Genomic DNA, 17866 nt, shown 5'->3' with positions numbered 1-17866 from the left:
GAATCTGATTTGTCTTTAAAAACCTTACTGGACTATGGCAGATCTTTAGAGATATCTGAAAAACAAGCTGCAGGTATAGAAAACAAATCCACTACTGATCATTGTGCTGTAAACAAGACAAATGAAGTATGTACCACTGCACACTATACTAAAAATAATCAGAAGCCACATACTATATGCAATAACTGTGGTGGTTCTTACCCACATACAGGAATGTGTCCAGCAAAAGGCCAGACCTGCAGAGCCTGTGGCAAAATGAATCATTTTGCACAACAGTGCAGAACAAAGTTCTTTAGAAAAAGTGAATCACATTTTTCCACTAAAATGCAGCAAAGGAAAGTGAATCAAGTCACACCCCACACAGTGATGAAACCTGAGACTTTCAGTGATGAAAATGACTATACATTTGTGGCCACCACCCAGTGCAACATCAAGCAACCACAAGTAGATATACTCCTTGACAACACTACAATTACTGCTATGATAGATTCAGGTTCTGCTGTGAATCTTATTGGAGAAGCAACATTTAAAATGCTACAAACACAGCCACAGCTATTACAAAGCAGCATTAAAATATATGCATATGGTGCAAAAAGACCACTAGATATATGTGGTAAATTCATGACAACATGCAAATTCAGAGATAGGAAAATAACAACATGGTTTTATGTGACCAAGGGAAATCATACTTCACTTTTAAGCTTTGAAACATCATCTTGCCTGGGTCTAATCAAACTCATGAATGCGGTGTCAACTACTTCACGGTCTGTGGCAGATAGCTTAGTATTGAAATATGCTCATTTGTTTGAGGGAATTGGAAAATTAAAAGACTTTCAGGTGCAACTTCACATAAATCCTGCTGTGCAGCCTACAATACAACCACACAGGAGAATTCCCTTCCACTTAAGGCAGAAAGTAAGCACAGAACTAGAAAACCTTGAAAAGCAGGGTATTATTGAACGTGTATATGGGCCCACTCCTTGGGTGTCCCCAATAGTAACAGCACCAAAACCCAAAGACCCTGACAATGTCCGAATCTGCATAGATATGCGACAAGCTAATACTGCAATTATGAGAGAGCGTCACGTCACTCCAACCATAGATGATATTATTCATGACCTAAACCAGGCTAAAATATTTTCAAAATTGGACCTAAAAGCAGGCTATCATCAACTTGAACTGCATCCAGATAGCAGATATATAACAACATTTTCTACACACACTGGGCTGTGGAGATACAAACGCCTGAGTTTCGGTGTATCTTCTGCTGCTGAGGTATTCCAGAATACAATACAGCAATCTTTGTCTGGACTTTCAGGTGTTATAAACTTTAGTGATGACATCTTAGTGTATGGGACAACCCAGAAGGAGCATGATGATAATCTAACTGCAGTGTTTAAAATACTTTGTGCTAATGGTTTAACATTGAATCGCAACAAATGTGAATTTAACAAAACTCAGCTTGAATTTTATGGTTTTATTTTTTCGGCAGAAGGTATATCTGCAGACCCCAGAAAGGTTGCAGCCATTCATGAGGCATGTGCTCCCAAAGATGCCAGTGAAATACGCAGTTTCCTTGGCATGGCTAACTATTGCTCTCGTTTCATTCCACATTTTTCTACCCTTGCAGCTCCACTGAGAGAGCTTACAAAGAAAGGTGAACCATGGCACTGGGGGGAAACGGAGGAAAATGCCTTCCAGGCATTGAAACAAAGCCTAACAAGCAAGCGCATTATGTCATACTTCAATCCTTACAGAGAAACTGAACTGATAGTAGATGCCAGTCCCGTTGGCCTTGGTGCCATCCTAACACAGAAACACAAAGGTAAACAATATATCATTGCATATGGCAGCCGTTCACTCAGTGATGTTAAAAAGCGATACAAACAGAGCGTGAAGCTTTGGCAATAGTGTGGAGCTGTGAATATTTTCACCTATATTTGTATGGCAGCCCCTTCACTCTAGTGACAGATCACAAGCCACTTCAGCTGATCTGGAATAATCCCAAATCCAAACCACCAGCCAGAATAGAGAGATGGGGTCTAAGACTACAGCCATATGATTTTCATGTGGTATACAAATCTGGAAAAACAAACCCAGCGGACTACATGTCACGCCATCCCATACCTTCTGCACCATACATAAATTCCAGAGAATGTAAAATAGCAGAGGAGTATGTCAACTTTGTATCCAGCCAGGCAGTCCCAAAGGCTCTTACAATACTGATGCTTCAGGAGGCCACACTAAAAGACCCTATATTACAAGCACTTGCAAAATTGATACGCAGTGGCAAATGGTACACTGTAGACGGACGCACAGAGCATTCAGCAAAGCTCATGACATTCAAAAGGGTTGCAAAGGAACTTACAGTTAATGATGATAACAGCATCCTTTTAAGGGGAAGTCGAATACTTGTGCCATACTGTCTACAAAACAGAGTGTTGGCCTTACCACATGAAGGACACCAGGGCATAGTAAAAATGAAAAGACTTCTTAGAGAAAAAGTATGGTTTCCTAACATAGATCTGCGAGCAGAGATGGTGGTGAAAAGATGCATTGCATGTCAGGCAACAACGCCTGGTACACACAAGGAACCATTACAAATGTCTGTGTTACCAGCAGCCCCATGGTGTCAGGTGAGTGTTGATTTTTACGGGCCATTTCATACTGGTGAATACCTGTTGGTTATCATTGATGATTACTCCAGATACCCAGTAGTTGAGATTGTCAGATCAACTTCCTCTGTTACAGTTTTACCAGCTTTGGACAAAGAGTTCTCCTTACTAGGTATCCCACAGACTGTAAAAACAGACAATGGCCCACCCTTCAATGGAGATCAGTTCAAGATCTTTGCATCCTACCAAGGCTTTAAGCACCAGCGCATTACTCCACTGTGGCCCCAAGCAAATGGGGAAGTTGAAAGGTTCATGCGCACAATGGGGAAGTTTCTTAGAGCAACTACATCTGAAGGCAGGCCATGGAGACAAAATCTGTTTTCTTTTCTCAGAGACTACAGGTCCACTCCACATTGCACTACAGACAGATCACCTGCAGAGCTACTGTTCAACCGCAAACTCAGGATTAAAATCCCAGATGTCGGTGACAGCAAAACTGAGACTCTGGATAGAGACCTGCTGCAAAAGGATCTTAGTGCTAAATCCAAAATGAAAGCATATTCTGACACCCATCATCATGCCAGACCTTCTGGTTTGGCAGTAGGAGACAGAGTTCTGTGTAAGAAACAGAGAAGACATAAACTGGATCCCTTGTATGATACGCAACCATATACTGTTACAGATATCAAGGGTTCTATGGTGACTGCAGAAAATGATCAGCATAGTACCACTCGAAATGCTTCCTATTTCAAAAGGATTCCTGAACAGAATCGAGAACAATCTGACATTGAGGATGAGGATGATGGTTTGCCTTTGCAAAGACTGTTTCAAGAAAATGCTGAAATAAACAATGACTGCTCTACAGGGAGGCGCTCTGTAGATGATAGTATATCACAGCCACCTGTGCTCACCAACAGATATCCAGTGAGAGCTGGTAGAAAACCTCCTGCATATCTGAACGATTTTGAGACCTAAGTATGTGAGGCTACAACTTGAAAGTCACTATTATTATCTGTTTGGCTACTGTTTTTATATTGTTTATCTGTTTCTAATTTGAAATAAGGGAGGGATGTAGTGTTCAGTAACAGCCCTTCTAAGGACGTTTATATGTTTATTGCTATGCAGCACTGCTGACACTAGAGGGCATCCTCTACAGCAGTGCAGGGAGAATCCGAGAGTATTCTAGGATTCTATGGTTATGACACTTTCCATGTGGAGCCAGCTAGGCAGTTTTGCAGGCTGTTGAATAAAAGCGATAACTAAAGCCTTCTGTGTGTGTGGGTCAAGATTCAACACCCGTCATGAACTACACTTGGTCTATGCTGTATTTAGTTGCAGGGAGCCAAAGGCCAGCGATTTTTCTTGATATCTGTTGGTGGTGTGCTGGCGCTCAGATTTTCCACTTACCCATGCGGAATAGACTGTCTGTGTTAAGCTTGATGTATGAACCAACCCATGGCTATGATTTCATATCTGGAAGCAAACACAGCAGTGTCCCTGCCTATAGCATCAGAAATCCACAGCCCTTTTAGCTGCTTTAGTAAAGGGTAATCACAATTCAAGGGGATGCAAACCCAAATGACACAATTTTTGCGTAATAAAATGTAAGATGGAGCAAGTTTCCAATATACATTTATTATAAATTTTAAATGATTTTGAAGGGTTTTTGTAAATAAAATTGATACTGAAAGCAGTATCCGTTCGTTCTCTGCCATGTTTGAAATAATGTAGCAGAATCAGGCTTTATACCAGCAAGTTTGGCTTATGCCAGCAGTGCAGAAAGGGACAGTGATTTCACTTTCATTTCAGTTTCATTTACACATAACCTTTAAGACTCACAGACCATATTTGGGCATTGTGGGGATTGACATGACCACTTTTAGTAAAAGTTTTTTTATATTTTATGTTTGTGACTGCTTCCCTACTTAAATGGGTGGTTCACCTTTCAGATAGCTTTTAACATATTTTTATCTTTTATAGTTATTAAACTATTTGCCTTTTTTTCATGACTTTCCAACTTTGAAATAGGAGTCACTGACCCCATCTAAAAAACAAATGCTCTGTAAAGCTACAAATTTATTGTTATTGCTGCTTTGTATTACTCATCTTTCTATCCAGGCCCTCTCATATTCATATCCCAGTCTCTTATTCAAATCAGTGTATGGTTGCTAGGGTAATTTAGACCCTAGCAACGTGGCAATATGGCAAGCTCTTGAATAAAAAGCTAAATAAATCAAAAACCACAAATAATAAAAAAATAAAACCAATTGCAAATTGTCTCAGAATATCACTCTCTACAGCAGGGATCCCCAACCTTTAGAACCCTTGAGCAACATTCAGAAGTTAAAGGAGATGGGGAGCAACACTAGCATGAAAAATGTTCTTGGAGTGCCAAATACAGGCTGTGATTGGCCATTTAGTAGCCCCTATGTGGATTGTCAACCTACATTGAGGCTCTGTTTGGCAGTACACCTGGTTGTAATGCAGCCAAAACTTGCCTCCAAGCCTGGAATTAATAATAAGCACCTGCTTTGAGGCCACTGGGAGCAACATCCAAGGGGTTGGAGAGCAACATGTTGCTCACGAGCTACTGGTTGGGGATCCCTGCTCTACAGCATACTTAAAGTTAACTCAAAGGTGAACAACCCCTTTAACCCTTTCCTTGCCAGCCGTTTTGTCCTAGGTGCAAACATCTACTGCCAAGCAGTTTTTAGATATTTTTTCACTTTAAGGGCCTTTCCTGGGGTGGTCTTTTAGTTTACCCAGGAAAACAAAATATTGTTTTTTTCAGGACAACCTGAACTTTCAAAATATGCAAGAATTTTGGTGTAATTCTACTTCTGTAAAAAAATATAGGCTTCTAAGTGTCTAATAAAATGAAAAAAAAAATCATGTTTCACAAAGAACAATCACATATATCAGAAACATCATTTATTTTATGTACGAGAACACAGCCGATTTGGAAAGGTCTATGTCTCCTGAACGCGGCAATACCAAATATATATATATATATATATATATATATATATATATATATATAGTTATATATCTCCCACACATCATTAGGTATGAATGTAAAACACCCCAAATATGAAAGCCTGGGGTCCACTGAACAGTTTGATGCCAAATATGTATCGGTTTACCTAAGCATGTGGTATATAGGGGCATTAAAATGTAGACACCTCATTTGAGCTATCAGTTCTGTAATTCCAGATATTGCAAAATCAACACATTTACATAGTTTGGGGGGGGGCAAAGTTAGAAAAAAGTAAGTTCACCCCAGAAAACCATATATTTTCGGAAAGTACACATTCCCCTGAATCCAAATTGGGTATGCATGTCTTTCTACTCCAAAGTACCAAGCTGCAAACCATTCCTAAATTTGGTGATTTTGGTGACATTTCCAAAAATCACCTCAAAATGTCTACCCTGCAGCATTGTATTTCCCACATACTTTTAGGTATCAAAAGATATCACCCCAAATATGAAAGCCTGGGGACCTCTGAACAGTTTGATGCCCAATATGTATAGGTGTACCCAAGCACGTGGCATATAGGGGCCTCAAAAGGAAGACCCCCATATGGTGTGTCATTTCAGGTACTGCAAAATCAACACATTTACATAGTTTTGGGGGGGGGCAAAAGTAGAAAAAAGTAAGTTCATCCCAGAAAACTATATATTTTCGGAAAGTACACATTCCCCAGAATCCAAATTGGGTATGCATGTCTTTGTACTCCAAAGTACCAAGCCGCAAACCATTCCTAAGTTTGGAGATTTTGGTGACATTTCCAAAAATCACCTCAAAATTTCCAGCCTGCAACATCGTATTTCTCAAATTCTTTTAGGTATCAAGATAAATCACCCCAAATATGAAAGCTTAGGGTCCTCTGAACAGTTTGATATCCAATATGTATAGGTGTACCCAAGCATGTGGCATATAGGGGCCCCAAAAGGAAGACCCCCATATGGTCTGTCATTTCAGATACTGCAAAATCAACACATTTACATAGTTTTGGGGGGCGGCAAAGGTAGAAAAAAGTAAGTTCACCCCAGAAAACCATATATTTCTGGAAAGTACACATTCCCCTGAATCCAAATTGGGTATGCATGTCTTTCTACTCCAAAGTACCAAGCCGCAAACGATTTCTAAATTTGGTGATTTTGGTGACATTTACAAAAATCACCTCAAAATTTCTACCCTGCAGCATCGTATTACCCACATACTTTCAGGTATCAAGAGAAATCACCCCAAATATGAAAGCCTAGGGTCCACTGAACAGTTTGATGCCCAATATGTATAGGTGTACCCAAGCACGTGGCATATAGGGGCCCCAAAAGGAAGACCCCCATATGGTCTGTCATTTCAGGTACTGCAAAATCAACACATTTACATAGTTTTGGGGGGGGGGCAAAAGTAGAAAAAAGTAAGTTCATCCCAGAAAACTATATATTTTCGGAAAGTACACATTCCCCAGAATCCAAATTGGGTATGCATGTCTTTGTACTCCAAAGTACCAAGCCGCAAACCATTCCTAAGTTTGGAGATTTTGGTGACATTTCCAAAAATCACCTCAAAATTTCCAGCCTGCAACATCGTATTTCCCAAATACTTTTAGGTATCAAGATAAATCACCCCAAATATGAAAGCTTAGGGTCCTCTGAACAGTTTGATACCCAATATGTATAAGTGTACCCAAGCATGTGGCATATAGGGGCCCCAAAAGGAAGACCTCCATTTGGTCTGTCATTTCAGGTACTGCAAAATCAACACATTTACATAGTTTTGGGGGGCGGCAAAGGTAGAAAAAAGTAAGTTCACCCCAGAAAACCATATATTTTCGGAAAGTACACATTCCCCTGAATCCAAATTGGGTATGCATGTCTTTCTACTCCAAAGTACCAAGCCGCAAACGATTTCTAAATTTGGTGATTTTGGTGACATTTCCAATAATCACCTCAAAATTTCTACCCTGCAGCATCGTATTACCCACATACTTTCAGGTATCAAGAGAAATCACCCCAAATATGAAAGCCTAGGGTCCACTGAACAGTTTGATGCCCAATATGTATAGGTGTACCCAAGCACGTGGCATATAGGGGCCCCAAAAGGAAGACCCCCATATGGTCTGTCATTTCAGGTACTGCAAAATCAACACATTTACATCGTTTTGGGGGGGGCAAAGGTAGAAAAAAGTATGTTCACTCCAGAAAACCATATATTTTCGGAAAGTACACATTCCCACGAATCTAAATTGGGTATGCATGTCTTTGTACTCCAAAGTACCTAGCCACAAACCATTCCTAAATTTGGTGATTTTGGTGACATTTCCAAAAATCACTTCAAAATGTCTACCCTGCAGCTTCATATTACCCACATACTTTTAGGTATCAAAAGAAATCACCCCAAATATGAAAGCCTAGGGTCCTCTGAACAGTTTGATGCCCAATATGTATAGGTGTACGCAAGCACATGGCATATAGGGGCCCCAAATGAAGACCCCCATATGGTCTGTCATTTCAGGTACTGCAAAATCAACACATATACATAGATTTGGGGGGGGAGCAAAAGTAGAAAAAAGTACATTCAGCCCAGAAAACCATATATTTTCGGAAAGAACACATTCTCACAAATCCATATTGGGTATGCATGTCTTTGTACTCCAAAGTACCAAGTCGCAAGCCTTTCCTAAATTTGACGATAAAAGCAAAAGTTTTTACATTTCTGAAAATTGCCTAAAAATATTGCAATTGGCCGCATTTATCTCACCCAATTTCTTACATACAATTGTAAAACACCATAAATACTGATGCCAAGGGTCTACCGAACAGTTTGATGCCCAATATGCATTGATATACGAAGGCAGCTGGCATATGCGGACCTCAAATGAAAATAGTGCATATGATTTTTCACGGCTGCCGATTCGCCTTCTGTGAACATAGACCCTTGACTTCATATTATATGCCTCAAGACCCTCTGAACAGCAAAGACCCCCCAAAACCATATATTTTTGGAAAGTACACATTCTGACAAATCCAATAAAGATAAAGACGTCTTTCTACACCAAACTACCAAACTGCAAAGCTTTTCTAAATGTAGAGGTTTTTACAACATTTATGAAAATTGCCTCAAAATTGTTGCAGTTTGACGCATTTATCGCACACAATGTTTTACGTACAAAGAAAAATCACCTAAATATGGATGTCAGAGGTCTACTGAATAGTTTGATGCCCAATATGTATAGATTTACCAAAGTATGTGGCAGGTACAAACCCCAAATGAAAAACATGCATATGAATTTTCACGCTAGCCAACTAAGCTGCAGAAAAGAGAGCCCCAACTGTGAGTTATGTGCCGTAAGACCCCCAAACTGTAAAAAGACCCCCAGAAAACTATATATTTTTGGAAAGCATATATTCTGGCGAATCAAACTAAGTAAAATAAATATTTCTATACCAAAGCACCAAACAGCAAAACTATACTAAATATACCTAAGGAACAATAATGCAGGGATAAAATTGCAATAAAACCACAAAAATAGCGTAAATCAATGAAATAACAAAATAAGTGATCTGACAGTGTAATTAGTGGCCAAAATCAATTATCCAATAGTCACGCTGTCAAAATAACATGTTTTTAGGCGAAACAAACGGTACAATGAATAAGTAAAAAAAAACAAAACACCTGTTTGTGAGTTTTTGTGTATACATATTTGTGCACTTCTAAAAGTTGTCTGAGTGTGCAAATACATGTAAATAAGTGTAAATAAGTGTACAAAAAAATATAAAAAATACCAATCTTTACTAAAATGTGTGTGTAAGTGCATAAATGTACTGTAAGTATGTGTAAGTGCAGGTAAGTGTGTAACAAAACGTGCACTTACCATTTTGGAAGCAAGAGGATCGCAGGAACCAAAGGAGGACTCCAAGGCAGCGTGTTAGCAGAGTAAGTGCACAGCAGGAAGTGAGTGGGCGGGTGTGCGACGTGGATCAGGTAAGGGAAGCAGCAGCATCGTTCACATTGCGTATTTGCTACTTTGAAGTTGGATCTGCGACAATCGCGTTGCAGATCCGACTTGACAGCCCCCCAGCCATGTTGCCCAGGGGGCTGTCTTCCCTTCTGACTCTCTGCAGAGGCGGCAAAAGCCGCCGATGCAGAGAGAAGAGCTCAGCTGCAAGAGAACCGTATAGGGTACGTTCTTGGCAGCCTGAGCCCTGAACCGCCAGCACGTACGCCGTACGTGCTTGGCGGTTAAAGGGGTTGTTCACCTCGAACACAACTACTGTTAAATATGTTAAATGACCTAAAATGAACATAAATGTAATATACTTTTATTACCTGTAATGTACATTTTCTACAATACAAGCTTACGAACGCTTGTGAACGCTTCTGATTGCGCGTCCCCAGTCTTGAAAACAGCAAGTGCTAGATGGTGTCGGCGATCTCGTGTACTCTGTTCAAGCCCGCCTCTACACAGCATCACTGTGAGGGCTGGAGCAGCTTCAGAAGATTATGTGCATGTGCTGAAAATTCTGATATCACCGCTTGGGCAGGATCGGCTTTGGACTGTCGTTTACTTGTGCATGTGCTAAAAATTAGACATCAGCGCCTCGGGCAGAGGCCTAACAAGAATAAATGCACAAGCAGTGAAAAATACCACGCCACCTCTACTTAGCCACTAATGCGCATGCGTGAGGTCTGAAGTGCACATTCTTTTCGTTCATCAGGTGTACGCCATCCAGAGAAGCACTGAAGGAATTTTTTAGAAGAGAAATTATCCCTCCTACTTCACTACTTAAATAACCAGCTCGGTAATAACCACAGTTAAAACTCAAAGTTCCCTGCAGGCCTGCAGCCTTGTGGCTTTATATGGTCACAGAACAACCCCTCAATGACTTCTAATATCCTTATCATATACAGTAAGGGGTACATTAGCCTTATAATAAATGAGTGATACTCAGAGTTCCCTGTATAACTCAGCCTGCAGCCTTGTGGCTTTATATGGTCATTGAACAACCCCTCAGTGACTTCTAATATCCTTATCATTTACAGTAGGGGGTAGATTAGCCTTATAATAAATGAGTGATACTCAGAATTCCCTGTATAACTCAGCCTGCAGCCTTGTGCCTTTATATGGTCACAGACCCCCTCAGTGACTTCTAATATCCTTATCATTTACAGTAGGGGGTACATTATACCTGAGTGATACTGAGACTTCCCTGTATAACTCAGCCTGCAGCCTTGTGCCCTTATATGGTCAAATAACCCCTCGGTGACTTCTAAAATCCTTATCATTTACAGTAGAGGGTACATTAAGCCTTATAAAGCATGAGTGGTAGTAAGAGTTCCCTGTATACAGCGCCGATTCTAAGGAAATCGCCTGCAATGCAGCTCCTGCGATGCTGCCCCCCCTCGTTGGCTTACCTGTTGGGAGGGGAGTGGAGGGCCCCTGTCTGTATACCTCCTCTATTCATAATACAGAGTTTTGTTTAAACTGCTGCCTGGTTGCTAGAATTAATAAGGTCCTAGCAACCTGATAGCTGCTAAGATAAAAAACAGGAGAGGTGCTGAACAAAAAGCTAAACAATTTAAAAACCATACATAATAAAAAATGAAGATCAATAGCTAATTGTCTCCGAATAACAATGCCCGTATCATACTAAAAGTTAATTTAAAGTTGAACAACTTCTAATATACACATTATTTGTTTTTACAGGATTAACTATGCCTTAGTGAATTGATGCAGTCACAATACTAAGAAACAAATATTTCCTAATCTTGTCCTTCACATTTTCCCAGGAAATATTGATATAAAAAATTTGCTTAACGCCATACTGCTAGATATTGGTGATATAAATATGATGGCGCAGAAGGTTTTGGATGGAAAAAAGTCTGATGCCTTCAGGATATGTTCCGAACATTTCACTGGAGACAGCTATACATACCAAGGCACCAGGGCCGCCATCAGGGGGGCACAGGAGGTACAAGTGTACCGGGCCCGGGCCTGAAGGGGGGCCCGGAAATGCTGCACTTTTCAAAAGAGCGGGCCCCCCTTCAGAGTTACCTAATCAGAAGGAAACACAAGTGTGGGAACACTAACTTGCAGGATTTATTCGCAGGCTGCCTGGCATTGTTCTGTGGGTGAGGTCTGCGCCGAAAGACAATTCTGTCACTTCACACACCCCTCCTCAAAATTACACACTGCGCGCAACGTTCTCTCGCGAACGTCATCACGGACCACTATTAGTGATTTCCTTAGTAACAAGATGCAGCCCTGGGAAGGAACACGGCCTCCGCCGACTGGAAGTGGAGCGTGGCTTGAATTCCAGCACCAGGGTTTGGCGAAGGCTATTAGTGTCTGTGTCAGCCCTACGTTGGTAGGATGTGGGGGCTGTCCCGCTGCCTGAGTGGTGCCCGGGGATGGCTGCTTCTTCCTGCTGGTGAGAGACACTCTGGGTCCTAAAGTTGTCAGGCAGATTTGTGAAAGGATGACAGCGATGTGCAGGGGCTATATGGGGTGTGCAGGGCTGCCAGGGGGCTGCATGGGCTGTGCAAGGGACTTTATGGGGTGTCCAATTTTTTTTTATAAAAGACCTTTATGGGGAGGCCCTGGCGCCAATGTTTTTTTTTTAACTTATAGAGGGGCCCTGGTCACCAATGATTTTTTTAACTTGTAGGGGGGGGCCCTGACCAACCAATTTTTAAAAAAAAACTTTTATGGGGAGCCCTGGCACCACTTGTTTTTTTAAACTTATAAGGGGGCCCTGACATCAATAGCTTTTCATAACTTGTTTATGTGGGGGGGTTACCTTTTTTAGCGCTGTTGTCTGTGTGGTCTTTTAACTGTGATGTGGAGTGGGAGGGATCTGGGGCCCAGGGGGGCCCCAAAAAATTTGTTGTACAGGGCTCCGTAATATCTAATGGCGGCCCTGCAAGGCACTAAGAGGGTCCTGAAAAAAGATGCAGTCCCATCTATATTTCCTCAATCTTCACAACCATCTGCCAGCACAAGTGTAGAACAATCAACTAAAGAGCAAGGAAACATCAGAAAACGCATCATGAAGATATTCATGATATTACACCACTCTCTTCATCTTCTTCAACATCAGTCAATTTATCAGAGCTGTGTGCAAGTACTTCTCTGCAAAGTTCATCAAGCACTGCTATAGAAAAAAAGTTTATTTTCTGAACCATCAACATCTGGGGGCACATTTACTTAGCTCGAGTGAAGGATTAGAAGGAAAAAAACTTTGAATTTTTTTTGGCTACTTCGACCATCAAATTGGCTACTTCGACCTTCGAATCGATTCGAAGGATTTAATTGTTCGATCGAACGATTATTCCTTCGATCGAACGAATATCGCTAAATCCTTCGACTTCGATATTCGAAGTCGAAGGATTTAACTTCGAGTGTCGAATATCGAGGGTTAATTAACCCTCGATATTCGACCATTAGTAAATGTGCCCCCTGGTGTCACTCAATTACCACCAGTCTCTCAAAATATTGCCCATAAAAGCATTTCAGTTCACGAGGCTGCCACTTCACGGTATTCAAAGAAATCTATCTCATACAAAAATCCATTACTATGTTGATACAGGAAGCCACCCTATCTATTTTGCAAATATAAAGACAGTGGGTATCAATACTAATCCAAAACATTTCTCTAAAAATAGATATTCTACAGAAGCACAATGTGAAGTTGTACATTCATCACAGACAGATTCTTTAATATTGGACTTTGAATCAGGATTACCGAATATACTTCAGAATATACTTCAGTCAACACCAATTAAAATCCCACCTCCGGAACAAGGGCTTGCAACCCTCTTTAAATCAACTGCTTTTGATCAAGGTCATTCTAGTGAATTTCAAAGTCCATATAGTTATCAACCTTTGGAGGAGACATTACAGACAACTGCAGAAAGCATTGAACTTACAGGTGCTGGTCTTCTTGAAGAGTCTTATCAGCCCTCCATGGAAAGCTTATTATTAATGGAGAATGAGAAAGAGGAAACTATTAAAGATTCCACAATTGTCTCAAAGGTATTCCACCAACAAAAAAATCCAGACTTCATAACAGAAAATACGTTTATGGTTTTTGAGTCATGTCTGGATACCCTTCTTATGTCTTCAAGATGCAAGGGAGGAATCAATTGTCCCCATCCAATAAAAAAACATTAAGAAGAAAATTATCGGCTCTTTCTTAAGTGTGTTTGCCGAATGTTATGAGGGACATAAATTCCATCTTTGGGACAGTCAACCCAAAATAAAAACAGAATGCCAGTAGGCAATATAATGATGTCTGCAGCTATTCTTCTGAGTGGTTTGAACTATAATAAAGTAAGTCACATGAACAAAATACTTAGTTTGAAACAAGTTGGCAAAACAACTCATTATCGAAACCAACGCACATATCTTTTTCGAACAATCAATCATCAGGGGCAAATGGAGCAAAAATAAACTTTGAAAGAAATTGGAGACAAACCAGTACGTCTGTCCGGCGATGGGAAGTGCGATAGCCCTGGTTTTTGTGCAAAATATTGTGTGTACACCTTCTGAAATCTACAACAAAGAAAATTGAACACTTTAATGTTGACCAAGTGTCACCAGCATCATCCTCTGTGGCCCTAGAGAAGAAAACATTAAAAAAAACACTGAAAGAACTGTTGAAAAAGAAGCTTAACGTTAAGCTGGTATGGCATTCTGCTGTAAGGAAGGCGATGAGTGAAAAATGTGGAACAATCCTTCACCAGTTCGACATATGGCACTTTGCTAAATCCATTGGCAATAAGATTGGCGTTGCAAATAAGAGGAAAAGTTGTCGAGAATTAGCATAGTTGATTACTCCAATAATACATCATCTTTGGTGGGCAGCCAGAACTTGTGAAGTTAATGTTGACGTCCTCCTTGAAAAATGGTGTTCCGTCTTGTACCATGTAACTGGTGTTCACTGATGGAAATTTGGATGGCTATACCATGAGTGTGAGCATCAGGAGATAGAAGATGAAGCTGAAAAATGACGATTTTGGCTAAAGAAAGGATCGATTGCACACCTCGAGCTATGTGAAATTGTAGAAAATCGCACAGTGATAAAAGACAAAACATCTGTCGGAATTTTGCCACACTGGTGAATTGGAACTATACCACAGAAATGTGCTGAAATATTGTTCCAAGAGACACCACTATTGATCATAATAGGAATGTGCAATGTGAACAAGCCTGTCTACAAGTTAATGCTATGTCCTTGGGATCTGAAGGTGATTTGCGTTACCAAATGGAGTACAGCAAGATAAAAAAAGACTGGGTTATCAAACCAGTAAAACTGTGATTTTGCCTTTGACATAATGCGTGACGTACTCTCCTACTTAGCCGGTGAGAAGTGTTTTGAGTGGGAATCTGCTAATTCTAAACTTCCTTGAAACATAGCTCCAATACCAAGGCCGTCTAAAAAAAAAAACTGGTGGAAAAATATACCTCTCGTTTTGCTCAATAATTTCGTTTTATTGACTAAGATTTATGCATATCTTTGTAAAGTAATGATAGGTTACATTTCTAAACCTTTGCTTCAAAATAAAGCATAACTTTCCCAATATGTTCTATCTATCTATTAAGTCCCATATGTTCAGTCAGGTAGTCCTTTGCCAAGAAAAGTACCATGTATTGGCCTTGAGGATCAGGAATTGTGGAGCGTACTAAATGAACCACACAAAGGAATCGGTATATGTAAATTAGCCCTAAGGAAGCTGTGAGTCCAAATGGTGAAAGCCCGATATGCAGCTTTACAAGAGTCAATGAGAGGGAGTGGGGGAAAGGGAAAGAGTCAGTGGGAGTGGGGGAAAGGGAGAGAGTCAATAAAAGGGAGTGGGGGAAAAGAGTCAATAAGTATGAGGGGAAAAGGGAAAGAATCAACAATTGGGAATGGGGAAAGGGAAAGATTCACTGAGTGGGAGTGGGGGGAAAGTCAATAAGTAAAAGTTGGGGGGAAAGGAAAGAGTTACTGAGTGGGAGTGGGGGAGAGTCAATGAAAGGGACTGGGGAAAGGGACAAAGACAGTAAAAGGGAGTGGGGGGAGGGAAGGAGGGCATGGGAGAAAGGGAAAGAGTTAAAAAGAGGGAGTGGAGGGGGGAGTCAATGACAAGGAGACTTTGGGTGGGAAGTGTCAGTAAATAGATAGGCAGGAATATAGTGAGATATGTTACTGGAATAAGCCAATGGGGGGGGGGAGTTAAGATAATTAGCCAATGAGAGGGAGTGAGGGAAAGAAAATGAACCAGAAAGAGAATGAACCAGTAAAAGTGAATAGTGTAAAAGGAATATCCTTCTGCCCGGCAGAACCGAATCCTAATTGGCATATTCAAATTAGGGGCAAAGAGGGAAATCGTGTGACTTTTTGCCACAGAAGTAATTTTTTTTCCCTTCCCATCTCTAATTTGCATATGCAAATTAGGATTTGGATCGGTATTCGGCTTAATCTTTCGCTAAGGATTCGGGGTTCGGCCAAATTCAAAATAGTGGATAATGTGCATTCCTACTATTTATTATATTTGACCCCCATCAGCTGGGTGTCCTTGCCCTTATCTTATCATCTTATTCATCCTCCAGTTGCTACTGAATCTAATGCCTGGTTGCTAAGGTCGTTCCCCCATAGAGACCTCAAGTAGATGGGGCTCAGCCCACAAGTACAACACATAGGAATGAAAACAGAATTGATAGTTCAGCCAGAATGTTTCCATGTATAGTGAAATAAGAGTGAAACTGCCTGGGGCAGTGGGCCATGGAAGGTGGTAGAGGGCGGAGCCCAAGGGGGTGGGACCAGATGCCGCAGACCGAATGGGCTCGGACTACACCTTTGCGACACTGACTTTGAGTATCACTCAGGTATTATAAATTTTAATGTACCCACTAATCTAAATGATAAGGATATTAGAAGTCACGAGGGGTTTGGTGACCATATTAGGGATGCACCGAATCCAGGATTTGGTTCAGAATTCGGCCTTTTCAGCAGGATTCGGATTCAGCCGAAATGAATCTGAATCCTAATTTGCATATGCAAATTAGGGGCGGGATGGAAATTGCGTGACTTTTTGTCAGAAAACAAGGAAGAAAAAAATGTTTTCCCCTTCCCACCCCTAATTCGCATATGCAAATAAGGGTTCAGATTCGGTTTAGGTATTCGGCCGAATCTTTCGTGAAGGATTTGGGGGTTTGGCTGACTCCAAATAAGTGGATTCGGTGCATCCCTAGACCATATAAACTGATTGACTTTTAAGAGGGTATTGGTCCTTTAAGTTAGATATTTGTATCTTATAGAATAACCTATTAGAAAATTTCAATTGGTCTTTATTTGCATTTCTTTCATTTTTACTGCTTCTTTCTGGCTGTAAACTAGTGGTCATTGGTGCCATCATAGTAATAGTAATACTATTATTATTAATAAATAAATAAAAAAAAACAGTGGTTGGTTGGTAAGTAAACTGATGCAAAACAACTCACTGTTGAAAATTCAGACTGGTGAGTGAACATACAAAAGCAAAATAACATTGCACTCTACTGAACTTTGGCATAATAAAACGACAGCGCTGTTATTTAAAAAAAATAAATAAAAGAAAAATGTATATATATATATATATATATATATATATATATATATATATATATATAAGTATAATAAATGCTATTGCATATGTACCCAAAACAGGGGTTATTTTGTTACAAAGTTATGATCATAAAATTGATAAGCCACCATACCACGTCAAGGTAAATACCCCCCTTTAAACTAGTGGTGATCCTATGCTTTTAAAATTGGGCGTTTGTTTTGGGAATATCTCTCCTTTAAAAGCCTGATTGCTGGCTGGGGAGGATTTAGCCCTCGGTGAAAAACCAGCGTTCAACGGACATTGATTACAGGTAATGCTAGAATGCACATATAAAAAATAAAACAAGTTAGGGACCACCATTCGGGGTTTACCTTGACGTGGTATGGTGGCTTATCAATTTATGATCATAACTTTGTAACAAAATAACCCCTGTTTTGGGTACATATGCAATAGCATTTATTATACTTATATATTAACTTTAAAGCCTTTAGAGTGCTCCCACAACCCCCCTGTTTTGATATTGTATATATATATATATATATATATATATATATATATATATATATATATATATATATATATATATATATTACACAAAAGCCATGTATATCCTGTAAATTATATCCTTATAAATGGTGAGTTCTGATGTCATCAG

This window comes from Xenopus laevis, chromosome 3L, assembly GCF_017654675.1.
Source record: "Xenopus laevis strain J_2021 chromosome 3L, Xenopus_laevis_v10.1, whole genome shotgun sequence".
NCBI classification, from domain to species: domain Eukaryota; kingdom Metazoa; phylum Chordata; class Amphibia; order Anura; family Pipidae; genus Xenopus; species Xenopus laevis.
This window is presented reverse-complemented; position numbering follows the sequence as displayed.